The sequence below is a fragment of the Sciurus carolinensis genome, chromosome X, assembly GCF_902686445.1.
Source record: "Sciurus carolinensis chromosome X, mSciCar1.2, whole genome shotgun sequence".
NCBI classification, from domain to species: Eukaryota; Metazoa; Chordata; class Mammalia; order Rodentia; family Sciuridae; genus Sciurus; species Sciurus carolinensis.
This window is the reverse complement of record NC_062232.1, coordinates 14,037,805-14,058,083: the sequence shown is the minus strand read 5'-3', so window position 1 is coordinate 14,058,083 and position 20,279 is coordinate 14,037,805. Positions and strand designations below refer to the sequence as shown.

At 38.1% G+C, this 20,279-nt stretch overlaps 1 protein-coding gene across 9 annotated transcripts in view; it reads right to left on the bottom strand.

Moving 5' to 3' along the window:
- The window catches only part of Ppef1 (protein phosphatase with EF-hand domain 1), a 112,668-nt gene that overhangs the window by 81,921 nt on the left and 10,468 nt on the right, over nucleotides 1–20,279 (bottom strand). The gene's annotated exons all lie outside the window — the stretch shown is intronic.

Below are 20,279 nucleotides of genomic sequence, written 5' to 3'. Positions count from 1 at the left end.
TTCTATTGAAAAAGACAGATAAATAAACAGACCTCCCTCCCTCACAGAGTTACTATAGGACAAAATGAGATACTATCAGGTGAAAAGTTCAGCCCAATGCCTGGTATAGAGTACATGCTAAATAAATGGCAACTCTATTGTTTTGAACCACCCTCTAGTTTCACAATATTGAAAAAAATGATCAGGTGAGAGATAATGAGATTTAAAATATAGTCTCTTATGCCTCCTCAAGTTTTAGAGTGAAGAGCATCAACAACAGCTGCCTCCTTTTATTCATGCTATCATTTTCCCAGTTAGTGCATAAAAATTAAGAGCTGACTATAACAAGAACAATTTGAATTCTGAAAGCAGAGGTCCTGCCTTCAATAATAGCATCCTTTGGTTTGACACGATGTGATACACTGAGTATCAAGCAGAACATCATATAATAACATTTATTTATGAGCTTCCTCAAGGTTCATGGGTTCTAGAGACTCTTATTCTTTTATTCAGCTTTCAGAAAACTTGGGAAAATAGACCTAAGGTCAAATACCATGATCTTTATAAGAAAAACCCACAGGGAGAAGAAATTCAGGGACTTGGTTCAATATTGCAAAGCAAATAATTGGTAGTACCATGGCCAAAATCAAAGTGTTCTCACAATATCATTATGGAACGCCCAGGCTCTCCTGAAAGGCCTTGTCTATGGAATAGTCACCACCCCTCTCGCCTCAGGGGTTCTTGTGTTCACCAAGTACAAAAGTGATGTTTTAGTGCTATTTACTGAGCACTTACTGAGGTCAGGCAATTAGTTCTTGCAGTCCTTGCAACACTGTGATGTTGAGAGAGATTTAGGAACTTACTTAAGCTTGCTTAGCCAGGAAGTGGAAATGGGCAGCAAGGATCTGAACCCAGGTCTGACTGACTCCATAGCCCAAATTTTTAACATCCATGGAGCTATTGACCTTTTTCTTTTTTTTAAGGGTTTTTATTTGTTTAATACATCTGAAAAGAATGCATATACAAAGAATTAAGACAGGAAAAAGCATTGGTTCAACATTAATGAATCTACAAGATTTAGGATTTGGGGAAGGTGGAAAGATTACCTAGACATTTTTAAAAAACTGGAAACTGCAACCAAATAAGCTGGGGAAAATAAAATCCCTATTAATACTTATGAAGAATCTCCACAAGACCTTGCCACGATTTTCATTAGAGAATATCAGTGGGTTGGGATGGGGGATCTCATATGTAAAACAGAAATAAGGGGATTCCCAACCGGTTAGTCCCCTTGTTGGTTAATATTCTCCCACCCCATTCACCCCCAGCCTCTTAGTGAAGCAGGTCTACATCCTCAAACCTGAAAGGATGCCAATCATCCTGCAGGCATCTGTCTTCTAGCACCACCCCTCATAGTTCTTCTATGTGCCAGGTCTTCAGCTGGGTTCTAGGAACACCACACATTGAATTGCAAATCTATGCTAAGTATGTAAGACAATGACTGACAGGGGAAAAAATTGTTTTAATTACAAACCAAATTCATTTGGTATATTTCAAAAGGTGCAATACTCTTCTTCATTTATCAGTGAAAGAAGTTAGAAATAAACCACCACCCCCGCCCCCCCCCCAAAAAAAAAAACAAAAGGCAAACAAATTTCCTTGAAAGTCACAGTCACATACAGAGTGCATCCTAGAAAAGAGGAGGGGTAAGACAATTGACACCCATTTTTAAGAATTTCATCAAATCCTGGATCTACTCAAGGGTGGAGTGAAAAGGCAACTTTTGAAAAGGAGCATATTATTAAACAAGGCATTTATTATACTCCTTCCTAAGAGCACCCGGTGTGGAACACATCTGTTGACCTTTTCTACACCTCAGTTTCTTCACCTGTACAATGATGTAGTAGAAAAAATGATTGCTAAAGTCTCTTCTATTTAGTATTAGCAACATCAGTAATAGCCAAGCTTATTCTTTCTATTTAATAATAGAACAACTAGCTACATATGCTTAGAGTCTACTATAAGACATTCGGTGCCCATAGGTATTATCATCTCCATATTATACATAAGGAAGTTCTGAGTTCGGAGCAGCAGGTATGTTACTGGAGGTCACTTACCTAGTATAGACTCAGGTACTAAGTCCAATCCTAGGTTCTAACTCCACTAGAATCATTAACTTCATTTCCTAATCCATTTGTAATTTTCATTCCTTTGAATAATAAAAGTCACCATTTGTTGAATGCCTACTATGGGCCTGGCACTAGCTGGACACTTTACATATATTACCCTTCCCGCTTCTCCCCTACATGGGGAGAGAGGTCAGCTAACTTTTTTCTACGATATCTGCCTAGCATATATTAAGTCCCTCACTGGAATTCATACTCCACTCTCCACAGGAGGAGTCAATATTTTGTTTTTAAGTATACAACACATTCATTGGGCTCTATTCTATTAGTGGATGTAGATACTGTGCCTTGGAAGGTAGACACCCATGCTCAGATTCCTCTGTCTTGCACTTACTCTTCTACTCCAAAGTCAGGAATCTCAACCATCACTTAGGAATCAATCACCTGTCTATGCCTGCATTCCTGTACCTGAGCACGATGCCACTTATTGAGCTATCCTATCTCAACTCCAACCCTACCATTCTCTAGTCAGCTCAGCAATCTCTGCAGACCCCATTTCTGCTTTGCCAGCTGCCCCTTGTTAGGCCGTACCAATAGGGAGGTAGAGGGAGATTGACAGATGAGATGAGGGACAAGGGACAACTTCCTTTTGTCTACTTCCTGTTCCTCTTAGCTAACCTAGCAACTGCTCCTTGCACCCAGAAGCAACAGTTGGTTCTATTTTCAGTTTACTCAGCACTTGCAAAAATGGCCTTATGGCAGCCCTTTGACACCAGGATCAGCTGAGTAGTACTCCTTCTCAACCTGCTGAGGTTCAGTTCAGCAGGACTCCCCTCTAAGTTTCTAAAGTGGAATCATTCCATTCTTTTCCCTTTGTTCTCTCAGGCCTAGGAGTGGTCCTTCCCTGCAATTGCTATCGGTGTATACTTCAGGGTTCTCATTTACCTAGTAACAACTGGATACCACTTTTCAATTCTTTGCATTCTAATCAAATTCTCTCTGTTCAAAATCACTCTATAGTTTCAGCCTCCTGACTAGACCCTACCTGAAAAGCTTAGTCTCAGTGGAGTGGGAAAACTAGGTTTGGCATAGGCCTCAAGCTCCCAACTTCCTGGGTGCTCCAATTCAATCCATGACTACACTTCAACACTAGGATTTTGAGTATTTTTGCAGTGGTTGATAAAATGGGCTTTGATCTATATCCTGCTGTTCTCCCTTGGGCATCCAGTTCCCCCAGAAATATCTCCAAGAGAAGGAAGGAGGCTGGCAGGACTGGTCAAACCAGCATGAGGCCTCTAAAACCTTACCTGATGCCTAGGAACCCACCCACTCACTGCAGGGCAACACTGGCCAGCTGAGGATTCTTCTCTGGAGCAGAAACCTCCAAAAATTAGCAAGGGGTAGAACTCAGTTATGACATACCCTACTTGAGGGGGTTACTAGCTCCAACAGTCCCAACCTTGCCCAGAGTTGAAGATCTGTGTCATCTAGATCTGAACTTCTTGGACAACTTAAATCCACTTCAGGTCTTACTGCTTCATCGTGTAACAGGGCTTGTCTTCCCTGTTGCATTTATTCCACACAGAAAAAAAAAAAAGCTATTGTCATATGCGTCCCAAGAGAAGCAACAACATAGGTTTAATAAGTTGTCCAGCCAATTTTCTGTGCTCAGCACAGGTAGTTTCTCTATTATGAAGCTGGTTTTCTGCTTTCTTTTTTCAGTAGATTCTTTTCTCTGGTGGCGATCATTATATTTTGCAAGAAACTGAATATCCAGGTAGGGGTTAGTAAATAAGATAATACATTCAGAGTGCTTACTTTATGCCTGGCACTGTGCTTGGTTCTTTATGTTCCCAACAGTCTTATGAAGTATCATTAGCCTTATTTCACAGATAAGGAAACTGAATCCTAGAAATAATTTGTTTGGGATCACATTGCTTGTCAGTGGGAGAATATAGAGTCAAATCCAGATCTCTAATTCCAGAACTTGGGCTCATAACCACTGTGCTATACAACCCACCAAGTCATTTGAAATCAGCCATAAAAAATGAGGCAGCACCACCTTCACCACCTGATATTCTTTATGGTTCATATGTTCACCATCTATTTCCAATATTAGCTATGAGAATAGGGACTTTGTTTTGTCCACTGCTACATCCCAGTACCTGGGAAAAGGCCTGCCAAGGGATATTTGTTGGACAAATAAATAAATGAATACCTTCCAGGGCTATTGTAATAGTACATAATAGTGTATTAGTAATGTGTTGGCACAAGTATCACTAATATATTAATTGACTGATATAAAATGCTTAGTACATTGCCTAGAAGATAGGAAGCACTGAATGGCAGACTTTTTTAAAGAATTATCTCTCTCCATGATAACAAAGTCTAGAGTCCCAAAGAATTTCTAATTACACATACTATTTCATTAGAAATGTAACAATCTGCCATGGACAAACAGGCTGCTGAGTGCAAGAAGAGCCATGCCAACCAGCATAGGATTCATCCCCTTACAGTCTGCAGTCTTTGCTCAGATGCCACCTTCTCAGTGAATCCTTTCTAAGCATCCTTTTTAAAATGGCACTCCTCCCACCATCACCAGTCTCCTTCCTTTTTTGTAATCCACAGCTTAACACCATCTGATATAATATACATTTTACTTATTTATAGTCTGTCTTCTCCCATAGAATATAATCCCCAAAAGGACCTGGATTGGTCTGTTGGATTAACTACTGTATTCCTGGAACATAACAGGTACCCAATATTTCTTAAATGAATGAATGAATGAATGAATGGAACTACTTGTGGGAAGCAGTCCTTATTTAGTAGAATTAGACTAGGTTGAGCCATGTTACACAGAGGCCTGGCTCCTAGGAACTGCCAGGAAGTATGTGGTGCTGCATGGGAGTGGTTCCCTGTCTCCTTCTGGAATTTTCCCCCTAAGAGGATGGCTCCCCTAACTCCACCCTATCCTGTTCATCACAAAAGAATTTCCTCCTGGTCCTTGCCCCCTTTAACCTGCATATTATAAATAATGGAGAGTTGGGCAACTCCATTGTTATAAAGAGGCCAGAGTTGGTATGGCCAGACCCCCTCTCATAAAAAAATTATTGGCTCTCATGTGTTTATTGAGTAGATAAATTTTTTGGGTAATAGATAGAAAAACCAACAACATTCTCCTCCAGCAGTTAACTCTTTCCTCCTCCACGTGGGACATGGCAGAGAGCACCCCAACAACTACTATTAAGATTTTCTCTTGTGTTTCTCTTCATGCTGATTGGTGGAGTCTTCTTATGCTTGTTTTGTTTGTTTTTGAAGTAGGAGTTTCTTTAACAGATAATTCTTTAAACAAGGAATTCCTATTTGGAATGATAAAGCATTTAAAGACTCTGATTTTGAAATTCTGCAGGCAGAGGTCTCCAGAGGAAGCACCAGGATGAGCAAATATTTAATGTACCTTCAAGGGGCCTGACATCCAATCAGGAAGACACAGAGGCACAAGTGTGATAGAACTGATTAAAAGGGATTCAATTGAATAGGAAAGAGAATGAATCCTCTAGTGGCAAAAGGCATTAAATAAGGAAGAAAAGCATCTATTACCTCAGCTGCTCAAAGCACAATGACAATAGGGTATGGCTCACATCTGCCTGAAGACCACAGGTGTCGGTATTGTTATATTTGTTTACAGATATTCTATGGTGGCCATCTGCAAGAGTGTATGACTGGACCAAGTGAGACTTCCAGCTTCACTGGAAAACAGCTCAAAGCACATGCCCAGTAGACCTGAGATGGTCACAAAGCCTGCTTCTTGGGCAGTGTTATGTTTTGAATGTCCCCTCCAAAACTCATGTTGAAATTTAATTGCTATTGTGATGGTATTAAGAGGCAGGGCCTTTGTGAGGTACTTGGGTCCCTCATGAAGGGATTAATATTATCTCCGGAATGGGCTCTTGGTAACATAGGCTGAGTTTGGCTCCTTTTTTCTCTCTGCATGCTCTCTCACCACATGATAGTCTGTGCCATGTTATAAGTCACAAAAAGGCCCTCACCAGATGCTGACACCTGACATTGGATTTCCCAGCCTCCAGAATGAGAAATAGGTATTTTTTATAAATTGAACAGTCTATGATATTCTGTTATAGCAGCAGATAATGGACTAAGACTGGCAGTAGCAAGGCAAAAGACCTTGGAAGGCATGCTCATTCACAAACTCTGTTATCCTTGCAGTGCAAGGGCACAAGAGTCCTTGTCCCTGGAAAGTATTTTTCTTAAACAAGAGAAGAACAGACTTTTTAAAACTATCATTTTCCCCAAGAGACAAAAGAGATCACAATTTTATCATTCTCAGAAACCTCTGGTCTTCCAATTAGAAAAGGTAAAAAATTAGAGTTGACATGATTTTTTTTCCACTCCCTCTTGACTAAAGACCAATGCCATTCACATGAGTTTATATAAATATGCTCTGAATTTGTAATCAGGAGACTTCCATTTTGGTCCTGACTAAACCAGGTGCCAGCTATATAACTTGAGGCAAATCAAGTAACCTCTCTGATCCTCAGTCTCTCATCTGAACAACAAGAACTTTGGGTTATATGCTAAGATCCTTTCCAACTACAAAAATATTCCAATTTATCCATCTGTTTTTTTAATGCCACAGCTGCAGCCAACCTATTACTGCACATAGCAAAGCTGAAAATAACCATTCAAGGACAAAATATGATGTGTAAAACTGAACACTCAAACCAAAAACTTTTGGACAAAGAAGATAAATTCTAAAGGCTACTCAAAAATAAATCAGCCAGGTGTGGTGGTGCATGCCTGTAATTCCAGCTACTTGAGAGGCTGAGAGAAGATGATAGCAAGTTCAAGGCCAGCCTGGGCAACTTAGTGAGACCCTATTTCAAAATAAAACTTAATAAATAGGCTGGGAGCACATCTCAGTGGTAGAGTGCTTGCCTAGCATGAACAAGGCTCTGGGTTCTATTCCCAGCACCATAAATAAATAAATAGGTCTGGGGGTATGGCTCAGTGGTAGAACACTTGCAAGCATGTGCAAGGCCCTGGGTTCAATCCCTAGCACTGCAAAATAAATAAATAAGTAAAGCTAAATTATTCCTATAAAACAATACATCAAGTCACTAATATTTTTGGCTTTCCCATCAAGGAAATGTGGCTAGTTTACTAGCAATTGTTTCAGAAACATTAAACATTTCACCTATTAATTCTCTTTAAATTGCCTGAAATATGATTACTGTGGATGATTTAACTTGTGCAAGTGATAGCCAATATAAGATGAGGAAAGATGAATGGAAAAGAAAGTGAAGACAAGAAGGGGTTAGGAGACAGGGACATAGGAAAGGTCTAAGGCTCAGAGGTTTCAACAAAGACCAAAAGATCACAGAATAGAATGATAATCATGATTTCAGAGGTAGACTATGATGGAATGAAATGAGAGTGAGCAACTGAATTTTGGAGAACAAGGAACAAAGATGCCAAAGATTTGGGGGGTTTATTCACATGTACTGTGAAGATACTCACAATGATATTAAGACTTGGAAAGAGTCTTCAATGAATGGGAAAGTTAACAGACACCAAAAACAAGGACAAAATATATGGTGCCACCAAAGGGCATAAATCTAGGATGCAACCATCACAAACCTGGTAAACTTAAATTGCACAGAATATCATAGACTGTTCAATTTATAAGGAACATGCTTTGAAGCTGTTTAAAACATTTTTGCTTAAAGCGATTATTTCTATGGTGGTTGCAAAACAATCATTTTCCAACTCATTTCTTCTATATTTATTAGGATTAGGATTTTTAGACACCCCATTTAAAGCCCTATTTTATTCAACACAAATAGCACACATGAGGATTACATAAAACCATTTTATGAAAGTTTCCATTAGAGTTGTAATCCTTGGCTAAGCTTTATCTATACAATACCAAAATAAGAGGCTAACTTAAGTAAAACACTCAGAACAGGAAAACTGCAGCTTACAAATAATTGTGACCTCTGGGTATGGTAGTACACACCTGTAATTCCAGTCACCTGGGAGGCTGAGGCAGGAGGATCACAAGTTCTGGTTCAGCCTAATCAACTTAGACTCTGTCTCAAAATTAAAAATAAAGAGGACTAGGGATGTAGTTCCATGGTGGAGCACTCCTGGGCTCAATCCCAGTACCACAATAAAATAAAATAACTACAACCTACCTGTCACATTATTTTTTGCCAAAAGAATTTCTAAAAGAATCATTATTATGAAGATATCAATTTTTAAAAACTATTACATTCTTAAGTATGTAAAGGAAATTTAGCTATGTAAAAGTATTAATATTTTAAATTATTAAAATATTTTCTCAGAGGAAATTTGTCCTATTCAATAATTCAATAATGACCTTTAATCTTTACTCAGGAAAAAATTAAATACCTTGACTGCAATTCTGTTTTATGTCTCCCTTGTTATTAATTACTAATCCAAGTTACACTGCCACATTTGTTCATCCAAGGTCAAACACAATCAGCATTTAATTTTTGTCTTTTGCAGCTGCTAAAAAGCTAATACAATATAAAGTCATAATTATATAATGTTCTACTACAGGAAATAACAGTCAATTGGGGCTAAGGTATTGCCCTTCCTTACACTGAGTTGAAATATCTTTCTGTGAAACTATTTTCTAACAATTAACAGGATCCAACTATGAAACTGGCTTCTTTGTGAATTGCCTAATAAAGGCTGAGAACTGGGAAAAAATCATTTAAATGGAGAGATAGAATGCCATATCCTGTTTTGTTTTTTTTTTTTTTTTTTTTTGCAGTGCTGGGGATTGAACCCAGGGCCTTGTGCTTGCAAGGCAAGCACCCTACCAACTGAGCTATATTCCAACCCACTAGAATGCCATATCCTTTAAGCATTTTTTATGTTTTCTAAAGTTCATGATTGTAGATTGGATATCTAAATAGCCCCTGTCAGAGTCTCAAAATACTTGAAATTTTTAAAGCAAAAGCACCCTAATCACATGGTGAATAAAGAAAAAGGTGAAACTGCATTTAATTGGTATATAGAATATAAAGATTGTTGGACTTTCTGGGGTTTTTTTGGTTTTGTTTTTGTTTTTTTGCCTGTCTCACACAGGCAGTGTGCTTATAGTATCGATCCTATATAAACCTCAAGGTCAATACATTATCATATCAAAAAAGCGAGTGACTAAGAATTATTATTGAAAGGGATCATAATTTCAAATGAAGAAAGTGGTCTCCTTTTACAAAGGAAAATACTTATTTTAAATGATTGCCAAAAAATCAGGGATTGTAGCACATTATATGGGCTGAAAATAAAGATTTAGCAGTCATGGTATACTGACAATAATTAGTGTCATGGAATAAAGTAACCCAAGGAGAACATTAGAGTGACAAAATAAGAGAGCCAAGAGGAACCCAGAGAAACCCCAATATTTAAAAGCTAAGAGAAAGTAGAGACTTTCCAGCAGAAAGCGAAAAAGAAAACCAGGAGAAGGTGCTGCGACTGAAGCAAAAGGCAACGAGTATTTTAAGGAATGTGTATGAGTGCCAAGTACTACCAGGAAGTTGAACAGAATCAGTACTGTGCATGCTCCACTCAACTTCAAGTCCATTAATTTTCCCCAGGCTGGGACAGATGAGGAGGCATTTAGACAGCAATTTTAGATAATTGGGAAATTCTGAATATAAAATTATCTATATGTAAATAACGTATCTATATGTAGATAACATTACCAGTGTTAAATTTCTTCAGTGTGATTTAGCATCATAGTTATACTCTTAGGAGATGAATGGTCAAGTATATAAAGGGTAATATCATAATATGTTCATTTACTTTCAAATGGAGGAAAGAGAGAGAGAAGAGGATAACAAAAATGTTAACAACTGGTGAATTTACATAAAGGACACATGGGTATTCACTGTATTTTATCATTTTTTCATCTTCTCTGTAGGTTTGCAATTTTCAAAAACAAGTTAGTGGGGAGTAAAGGCATGCAAAACAAAACAAGAAAAAAATATAACTAAGCAGGAAAAAAAGAAAGGAAAGGCACTTAAGCATATCCCAAAAAAAAAAAAAAAAAAAAAAAAAAAAAAAAAAAACACTGGTGGGAAATAGCTAGGGGAGCAAGCAGGTCAGGCAGAAGGTTAAAAGTAATGTTCCCCAAAAGTTCCATACCAAAGAGCATACAGATAATCTTTGAATGACATGAAACTTTAAAAAGCATTTTATCTACTATCTGAATTTCATTGAAGAGGAACATGAGGGAGGTCCCAGCTCACAGTCCTATACTCCACAGAGCCAGTAATGACTGCTTAATGGCAATAACCAACAAGAAAAGAACCAATAATAAGACGAATAGCAAGAGACCCTCTAAACTTTCAGAAAATTCTTTAGGGAATACCAAAGATGAAGGAAACAATGTCACTCACTGTTTTTCCATGAAGGTCTCAAATTGAAATACAGAACTTAAACTTGGGTGTGAGGGGGTAGGGGATATGTGGCTGATTGTCACCAGAGGGGTCTGTCAAACGGTTATAAATGACTTAATTGTCAAATTTTTAAAATATGAAATTAAGTCGATTTTTTAAAAATCAGGAATCCTATCAAGAATTTTAAAAAATGTGGCTTGCTATTTAGTAATTTTTAGATTTTTTTAAATAAATAACAGATACTTTTCTTAAGAATAATCTCCATTAGAGAAATTTTCTATTTGTCATAGCTTATGCATCAACTTGAAATCCAAAATGGTATAGTCTTCGTCAGTTCCTTAGCACTTAGAGAAATTGAATAAATGCATTTCTAAGTGGTCTCAAGGGAAGAAATAAAATATATTAATGCTCTCAAAGTGCTCCATGGGGGGCAGGGGGGAAAGGCAGTAGATTATTAACTGAAAATCCATCGACATAAAATTTTAAGTGTAAAGTGAAGTTCAGGAGAGTGAAATTACAACATTTAATTTCTGTTACATGGAAAAATTCCAATTCTCCAAGTCAAGGTAGCATACTGAATCTGTCAGAATTAGTTCTGATTCAGGTTCAGTCACCAACTAGTGTATTTAACTTTGGGCAGTTCTTCAATCCGTCTCAGTTTCTTCATCTATAAAAGAAAACTAATCAGAGCTTCCTCTAAGAGTATTGGTGAGAAATAATGAATGTAGCAGGCACTCAAGAAATTGCTATTATTAGTATTCTTTTGTATATTATAAAAAAAGTGAAATAACAATAACATTACAAAATCAATACTACTCTCTAAATGGATGACAGGCAGCCCAGAATAAGAAGATAGTCTCCATTTTATATGTAGGCTGTTCTTTCTTAACACTGCCACAATACTGCAGAGCCAGAGTACTATGGTTGAGATAAATGATCAAGCAGGAAAAGAAAATCCTTAAACACTATAGTAAGACCACTAGAAACAGCAACAAAATTCTTGCCTTGACTCTGTCACTTACTGTGATTCTTTTTTTAAAAAACTAAACCTTTTTTTATACCTTTAATTTTTATCTTTATGTGGTACTGAGGATCAAACCCAGTGCTTCACACACGCTAGGTGAGTGCTCTACCACTGAGCCACAACCCCAGCCCCTTACTGTATACTCTTAAGTGAATCACTTTGCCTCTCATACCTTCCGTTTCCTCTTCTGCAAATTGAGAACAACCCTTCACAAGGTTGTGATGATCCAATGTATGTATGTGAAAGGGCCTGGCCACCACACAAGCACTATGCAAATAAAAGGTACTTTATAGAAGTAAATTTAATTAAAGTTAGTTTCTGAAGGCAGCAACATTAGGAGGCAACATAAAAGGATGTAATGGCTGACAGTAACACTTTGTAGTCAGAGCCCCATGGGTTCAAATTCCGACTCTGGCAGGTGAAAAGATGTATAACCTTAACAAACAGTTACCTCACTGAGCATGAGCTGCTTCAACTATACACACAGGAATAACAATACTTTACTCAGGTTTATTGTAAGTACTAAATAAAATATATGTAAAATATGTTTAGCATGCCATAAAATACTGTTAAAAATAGCTATTATTTTCTCTCAAGAGTTTTTAAAATATTCATAGCCCTTGACACAGTAATTTCATATCTAATCACCTGATTAATCCATGGGAATAATCCAAACTAAGGAAACAGCGGTGCATAAATAAATTTTTAAAGTGTTATTTGTATTTAGTAAAAAAAAATTAATCTTAGAAGAATACTCAAGTATATTATGGTCTATCCATTAAATGAAATATTTAGCAACAGCTACATTGATGTTTACAAGTCATTTTTAACAAACTGAGAAATATTTATATAATAACATTTTAGTGCTGCAAGTGAGGCTACAAAAACTAATATTTAGGATGATCAAAACTCTTCATTAGAGGCTGTGGTTGGAGCTCAGTAGTAGAACACCTGCCTAGTATTGTGAAGCCCTGGGTTCATTCCCTAGCACCATGACAAAGAAAAATTAAAAAAAAAAAATCTACATCATTATGTTTCAGAAATGGACAGGTTTCAAGACTAATGAACTATCCTGGTGTCCACCTGCCTGAGACTGAGTTAATCCCACAAAAGATGCTACATCAACTTTCCCTCAGCTGTGCTAGTCAAGAAGAACCCAGGTGCTAGTTGTTTATCTTCTGATGTGATGGCTTATTGCTAAATAAAACATTTTCTCTCCTACCAAAAAGTTTACATTACACCAAAGTGGGCAGGGTGAAAACCCTGGAAGTTGTTAACTCTGGGTAGCAGAATGATGAGTATCAGTTATTTCCAAAAGCTTTTCTCTATTTTCTAAAATTTCTGAATGAGAAACAAATTTTATAAATGGGTAAATGTAAGTAAATACTATTGTGTCAACTTTCAGCAGGTTTATTATGTGAAATGTGAAATCATAACAAATCTTATTTGACACATCTAACAAGAGGTAACAGAAAAATAAAAAGAATTATAACAAAGTACTCTAGACAAATTAACATATTAGATATGTTAGTTAACAAATTAGATAACTAACATGGGCAGATTCCTAGAAAGACATGAACTGCCAAAAATTACTCTAGAGAACATCTGAATAGACCTAAACAAGTGAAGAAATAAAATAATCAAGAAACTACCCACAACACCCAGCTTCTCCAGGTTCTCGAGACGGAACTGGCCCGCTAGTGAGAGCCTTTCTGACCAGAACAGGCTCCGAGTCCCGGAGCCCCTGCAGTGCAGCGTACTCTGGCAAAGAACCAAGGGAGAGCCGCGATCCGCAAACAGCCTCTGGGATTAGGGCAGGGCAGCCAGAGACCTCTTCAGGCGGCTCTGCCCACTCCGGCTGCAGGCTCTCTTCACGGGGCGATCCAAGATGGCGGCCTAGAGGGAGACTGCACCCCCAGTCGCTCCACAACCCTGGAGTTAAGAAGGGGAGGCATTGAGAGACTCGGACTGAAACAGAGCCACAGGTGAGTCTGCCCACTGGGTAAAGCTCGGCCCGGGTGGCAGGCCCAGATAGAGGTGGCTTATTGGAGCCGGGCAGGGCAGCTAGAGTCATCCACAGGCAGCCCTGCGCACTCCGGCGGTGGGCCCCGCCCACACAGCCAGCTTCTCCAGGTTCTCGGAACGGAACTGGCCCGCTAGTGAGAGCCTTTCTGACCAGAACAAGCTACGAGTCCCGGAGCCCCTGCAGCGCAGCGTACTCCGGCAACGAACCAGCGGAGAGCCGCGATCAGCAAGCAGCCTCAGGGATTAGGGCAGGGCAGCCAGAGACCTCTTCAGGCTGCTCTGCCCACTCCGGCTGCAGGCTCTCTTCACGGGGCGATCCAAGATGGCGGCCTAGAGGGAGACTGCACCCCCAGTCACTCCAGAACCCAGGAGTTAAGAAGGGGAGGCATTGAGAGACTCGGACTGAAATAGAGCCACAGGTGAGTCTGCCCACTGGGTAAAGCTCGGCCCGGGTGGCAGGCCCAGATAGAGGTGGCTTATTGGAGCCGGGCAGGGCAGCTAGAGTCTTCCCAAGGTAGCCTTCCACACTCCGGCAGTGGGCTCCTCCCACACGGCCAGCTGCACGGCGCAGGCCCACAGTGAGAGCATTTCCGCACAGAGCCAGTTCCAAACCGTGGAACCAGTAGGGGGCTAGGGGCAGTTTTCTTCGGATGAGCTGCTTTATCAGATTCCTCCAAGACATCAGGCTACTGAAGGCTGGGAGGTGATACACTGGAAATCTACCGGGACACTATAAGCCAGTAGCGGAAAACTGCAATATCTCAGGGTCCCACTCACAACTGACCAATATGAGAAAACAAGGGAAGAAAATGTCCCAAACAAACCTAGATACTACATCAATAAAACCCAATGACAGCACAGCAGAAGAAATGTCAGAAAGGGAGTTCAGAATGTACGTAATTAAAACGATCAGGGAAGCTAATGAGGAGATGAAAGAGCAAATGCAGGCATTGAAGGAGGAGATGAAAGAGCAAATGCAGGCATTAAATGATCGCACCAATCAACAGTTAAAAGACCAAATACGGGAAGCAAGAGATCATTTCAATAAAGAGTTAGAGATACTGAAAAAAAAACAAACTGAAATACTTGAAATGAAGGAAACAATAAACCAAGTTAAAAACTCCATAGAAAGCATAACCAATAGGATAGAACACGTGGAAGACAGAACCTCAGACATTGAAGACAAATTATTTAATCTTGAAAGCAAAGTTGGCCAAACAGAAAAGATGGTAAGAAATCATGAACAGAATCTACAAGAATTATGGGATATCATGAAAAGGCCAAATTTAAGAATTATTGGGATTGAGGAAGGCTTAGAGAAACAAACCAAAGGAATGAACAATCTATTCAATGAAATAATAACAGAAAATTTCCCAAATCTGAAGAATGAAATGGAAAACCAAGTACAAGAGTCTTATAGAACTCCAAACATACAAAATTACAACAGACCCACACCAAGGCACATTATTATGAAAATACCTAACATACAAAATAAAGACAGAATTTTAAAGGCCGCGAGAGAAAAGAATCAAATTACATTCAGAGGGAAACCAATAAGAATATCAGCAGATTTTTCAATCCAGACCCTAAAAGCTAGAAGGGCCTGGAACAACATATACCAAGCCCTGAAAGAAAACGGATGCCAACCAAGAATCTTATACCCAGCAAAACTTACCTTCAAATTTGACGATGAAATAAGATCCTTCCATGATAAACAAAAGCTAAAGGAATTTACAAAAAGAAAGCCAGCATTACAGAACATTCTCAGCAAAATATTCCATGAGGAAGAGATGAAAAACAACGATGCAAATCAGCAACAGGAGGCGCTAGCCTAAAGGAATAGCCAAATAAAGGAGAAACCAAATCATGTCAAAAACAAATATGAGTCAATTGACTGGGAATACAAATCATATCACAATAATAACCCTGAATGTTAATGGCCTGAATTCATCAATCAAAAGACACAGACTGGCAGATTGGATTAAAAAGAAAAATCCAACAATATGCTGCCTGCAAGAGACTCACCTCATAGAAAGAGATACCCATAGACTAAAGGTGAAAGGATGGGGAAAAACATACCATGCACACGGACACAGCAAAAAAGCTGGAGTATCCATCCTCATCTCAGATAATGTGGACTTCAAACCAAAACTAATCAGAAGGGATAAAGAAGGACATTACATGCTGCTTAAGGGAAGCATAAATCAGCAAGACATAACAATCATAAATATCTATGCCCCGAACATTGGCTCATCCACGTACGTCAAACAAATCCTTCTCAATTACAGAATTCAAATAGACCACAACACAATAATACTAGGCGATTTTAACACACCTCTCTCACCACTGGATAGATCATCCAAACAAAAATTGAATAAAGAAACTATAGATCTCAACAACACAATCAGCAATTTAGACTTAATGGACATATATAGAATATACCATCCAACAAAGAACGAATACACTTTCTTCTCAGCAGCACATGGATCCTTCTCTAAAATAGACCATATATTATGCCACAAAGCTAATGTAAGCAAATACAAGAAGATAGAGATACTACCTTGTACTCTATCAGATCATAATGGATTGAAATTAGAAATAAATGACAGAATAAAAAACAGAAACTTCTCCAATACCTGGAGACTAAATAATACACTATTATATGATGAATGGATAACAGAAGACATCAGGAGGGAAATAAAAAAATTCTTAGAAGTAAACGAGAACAAAGACACATCATATCAAAATCTCTGGGACACTATGAAAGCAGTACTTAGAGGAAGATTTATTTCATGGGGTGCATTCAAAAAAAGAAGTAGAAATCAACAAATAAACGACTTAACACTACAGCTCAAAGCACTAGAAAAAGAAGAGCAGACCAATACCAAAAGTAGTAGAAGACAGGAAATAGTTAAAATCAGAGCCGAAATCAACGAAATCGAAACAAAAGAAACAATTGGAAAAATTAACAAAATAAATAGTTGGTTCTTTGAAAAAATAAATAAAATTGATAAACCCTTAGCCACACTAACAAAGAGAAAGAGGGAGAAAACTCAAATTACTAAAATTCGGAATGAACAAGGAAACATCACAACAGACACGAGTGAAATACAAAACATAATTAGAAGCTATTTCGAAAATCTATACTCCAACAAAACAGAAAACCTCGAAGACATCAACAAATTTCTAGAGACATATGAACTACCTAAACTGAACGAGGAGGACATACACAACTTAAATAAACCAATTTCAAGCAATGAAATAGAAGAGGTCATCAAAAGCCTACCAACAAAGAAAAGTCCAGGACCAGATGAGTTCTCAGCCGAGTTCTACAAAACCTTTAAAGAAGAGCTCATTCCAATACTCCTCAAACTATTCCATGAAATAGAAGAGGAGGGAACCCTACCAAACTCGTTCTATGAAGCCAATATTACCCTGATACCTAAACCAGACAGAGACACATCGAGGAAAGAAAATTTCAGACCAATATCCTTAATGAACATCGATGCAAAAATTCTCAACAAAATTTTAGCAAATCACATACAAATATATATTAAAAAGATAGTGCACCACGATTAAGTGGGTTTTATCCCAGGGATGCAAGGTTGGTTCAACATTCGGAAATCAATAAATGTCATTCACCATATCAACAGACTTAAAGTTAAGAATCACATGATTATTTCAATAGATGCAGAAAAAGCATTCGATAAAATACAACATCCCTTCATGCTCAAAACACTAGAAAAAATTGGGGTAGTGGGAACATTCCTAAACATTATAAAGGCAATCTACGCTAAGCCCATGGCTAATATCATTCTAAATGGTGAAAAACTGAAAGCGTTCCCCCTAAAAACTGGAACAAGGCAGGGATGCCCTCTTTCACCACTTCTATTCAACATCGTCCTTGAGACTCTAGCCAGAGCAATCAGACAAACGAAAGAAATTAAAGGGATACGAATAGGAAAAGAAGAACTCAAACTATCCCTGTTCGCTGATGACATGATTATATATTTAGAGGAACCTGGAAATTCCACCAGAAAACTTTTAGAACTCATAAGTGAATTCAGTAAAGTAGCAGGTTACAAGATCAATGCTCATAAATCCAATGCATTTTTATACATAAGTGATGAATCTTCAGAAAGAGAAATTAGGAAAACTACCCCATTCACAATAGCATCGAAAAAAATAAAATACTTGGGAATCAATCTCACAAAAGAGGTGAAAGACCTCTACAATGAGAACTACAGAACACTAAAGAAAGAAATTCAAGAAAACCTTAGAAGATGGAAAGATCTCCCATGTTCCTGGATAGGCAGAATTAATATCATCAAAATGGCTATACTACCTAAAGTGCTATACAGATTCAATGCAATTCCAATTAAAATCCCAATGATGTACCTTGCAGAAATAGAGCAAGCAATTATGAAATTCATCTGGAGAATAAAAAACCTAGAATAGCTAAAGCAATCCTCAGTAGCAAGAGCGAAGCAGGGGGTATTGCAATACCAGATCTTCAACTCTACTACAAAGCAATAGTAACAAAAACGGCATGGTATTGGTACCAAAATAGACAGGTAGATCAATGGTACAGAATAGAGGACATGGACACAAACCCAAATAAATACAATTTTCTCATACTAGACAAAGGTTCCAACAATATGCAATGGAGAAAAGATAGCCTCTTCAACAAATGGTGCTGGGAAAACTGGAAAACTATATGCAATAGAACGAAATTAAACCCCTATCTCTCACCCTACACAAAACTCAACTCAAAATGGATCAAGGACCTCGGAATCAGACCAGAGACCCTGCATCTTATAGAAGAAAAAGTAGGTCCAAATCTTCAACTTGTTGGCTCAGGATCAGATTTCCTTAACAGGACTCCCATAGCACAAGAAATAAAAGCAAGAATCAACAGCTGGGATAGATTCAAACTTAAAAGCTTTCTCTCAGCAAATGAAACTATCAGAAATGTGAAGAGAAAGCCTACAGAGTGGGAGAATATCTTTGCCAACCATACCTCAGATAGAGCGCTAATTTCCAGAATCTATAAAGAACTCAAAAAACTCTACACGAAGAATACAAATAATCCAATCAACAAAATGGGCTAAGGAAATGAACAGACACTTCACAGAAGAAGATGTACAAGTAATCAACAGATATATGAAAAAATGTTCAACATCCCTAGTAATAAGGGAAATGCAAATCAAAACTACCCTAAGATTTCATCTCACCCCAATTAGAATGGCGATTATCAAGAATACAAGCAACAATAGGTGTTGGCGAGGATGTGGTGAAAAAGGAACACTCATACATTGCTGGTGGGGTTGCAAATTAGTGCAGCCACTCTGGAAAGCAGTATGGAGATTTCTCAGAAAGCTTGGAATGGAAATACCATTTGACCCAGCTGTCCCACTCCTTGGCCTATACCCAAAGGACTTAAAATCAGCATACTACAGAGATACAGCCACATCAATGTTCATTGCTGCTCAATTCACCATAGCCAGATTGTGGAACCAACCTAGATGCCCTTCAGTTGATGAATGGATAAAGAAACTGTGGCATATTTATACAATGGAATATTACTCCGCAATGAAGAATGATAAAATTATGGCATTTGTAGGCAAATGGTCGAAATTGGAGAATATCATGCTAAGTGAGATAAGCCAATCTCAAAAACTAAAGGACGAATGATCTCGCTGATAAGCGGATGAGGACATATAATGGGGGGTGGGAGGGGCTAGCATTAGGTTTAGGGTTAGGTTTAGAGTTAGGCTAAGGAGAGCGGCAAGAATGAAGGAAAGAAGGACTGTGTAGAGGGAAAAGAGGGGTGGGAGGGGTGGGGGGAGGGGAAAAATAAAATAAACATCATTACCCTATGTAAATGTAAAAAAATTTAAAAAAATAAAAAATAAAATAAAAATTAAAAAAAAAATAAATAAAAAGGAATGAACTATTAAAAAAAAAAAAAAAAAAAAAGAAACTACCCACAAAGAAAACCCAATGCTCAGATGGCTTCACTGTTGAATTTCTACTAAACATTTAAAGAAAAGTTAATACCCATTCTTCACAAACTCTTCTAAAAAACAACAGAACACTTTCCAAATCACTCTATGCAGATAATATTACCCTGATATCAAAATCAGACAAAGACATCATGAGAAAAGACAACTAAGCTGGTACCTTTTATGAACACAGATGTGAAATTCCCCTGCAAAATACTAGGAAACTGAATTCAGCAAAACATAAACAGCATTAGTACACCATGGCCAAGTGGAACTTATCCCAGGAATGCAAAGTTAGTTTAATATCTGAACTTCAAGTAACAATATGCTAGAAATGACAAAGAAACACATGATCATCTCACTACATGTGGAAAAAGCCTTTGACAAAATTAAACTCTACTTTGTAATTTTTAAAAAGTTAATAAACTAGGAATAGGACTGACTTCCTCAACCTGATAAAAAGCAACTATGAGAAAACCACAACTAGGGCTGGGGATATAGCTCAGTTGGTAGAGTTCTTGCTTCACAAACACAAGGCCCTGGGTTCAATCTCCAGCACCGCAAAAAGGAAAAAAAAAAAAAAAGTAGTTTAGAAAACCACAACCAATATCATACTTAATGGTGAAAGACTAAATGCCCCTAACAAGGCAAGGTTGTCTACTCTAGC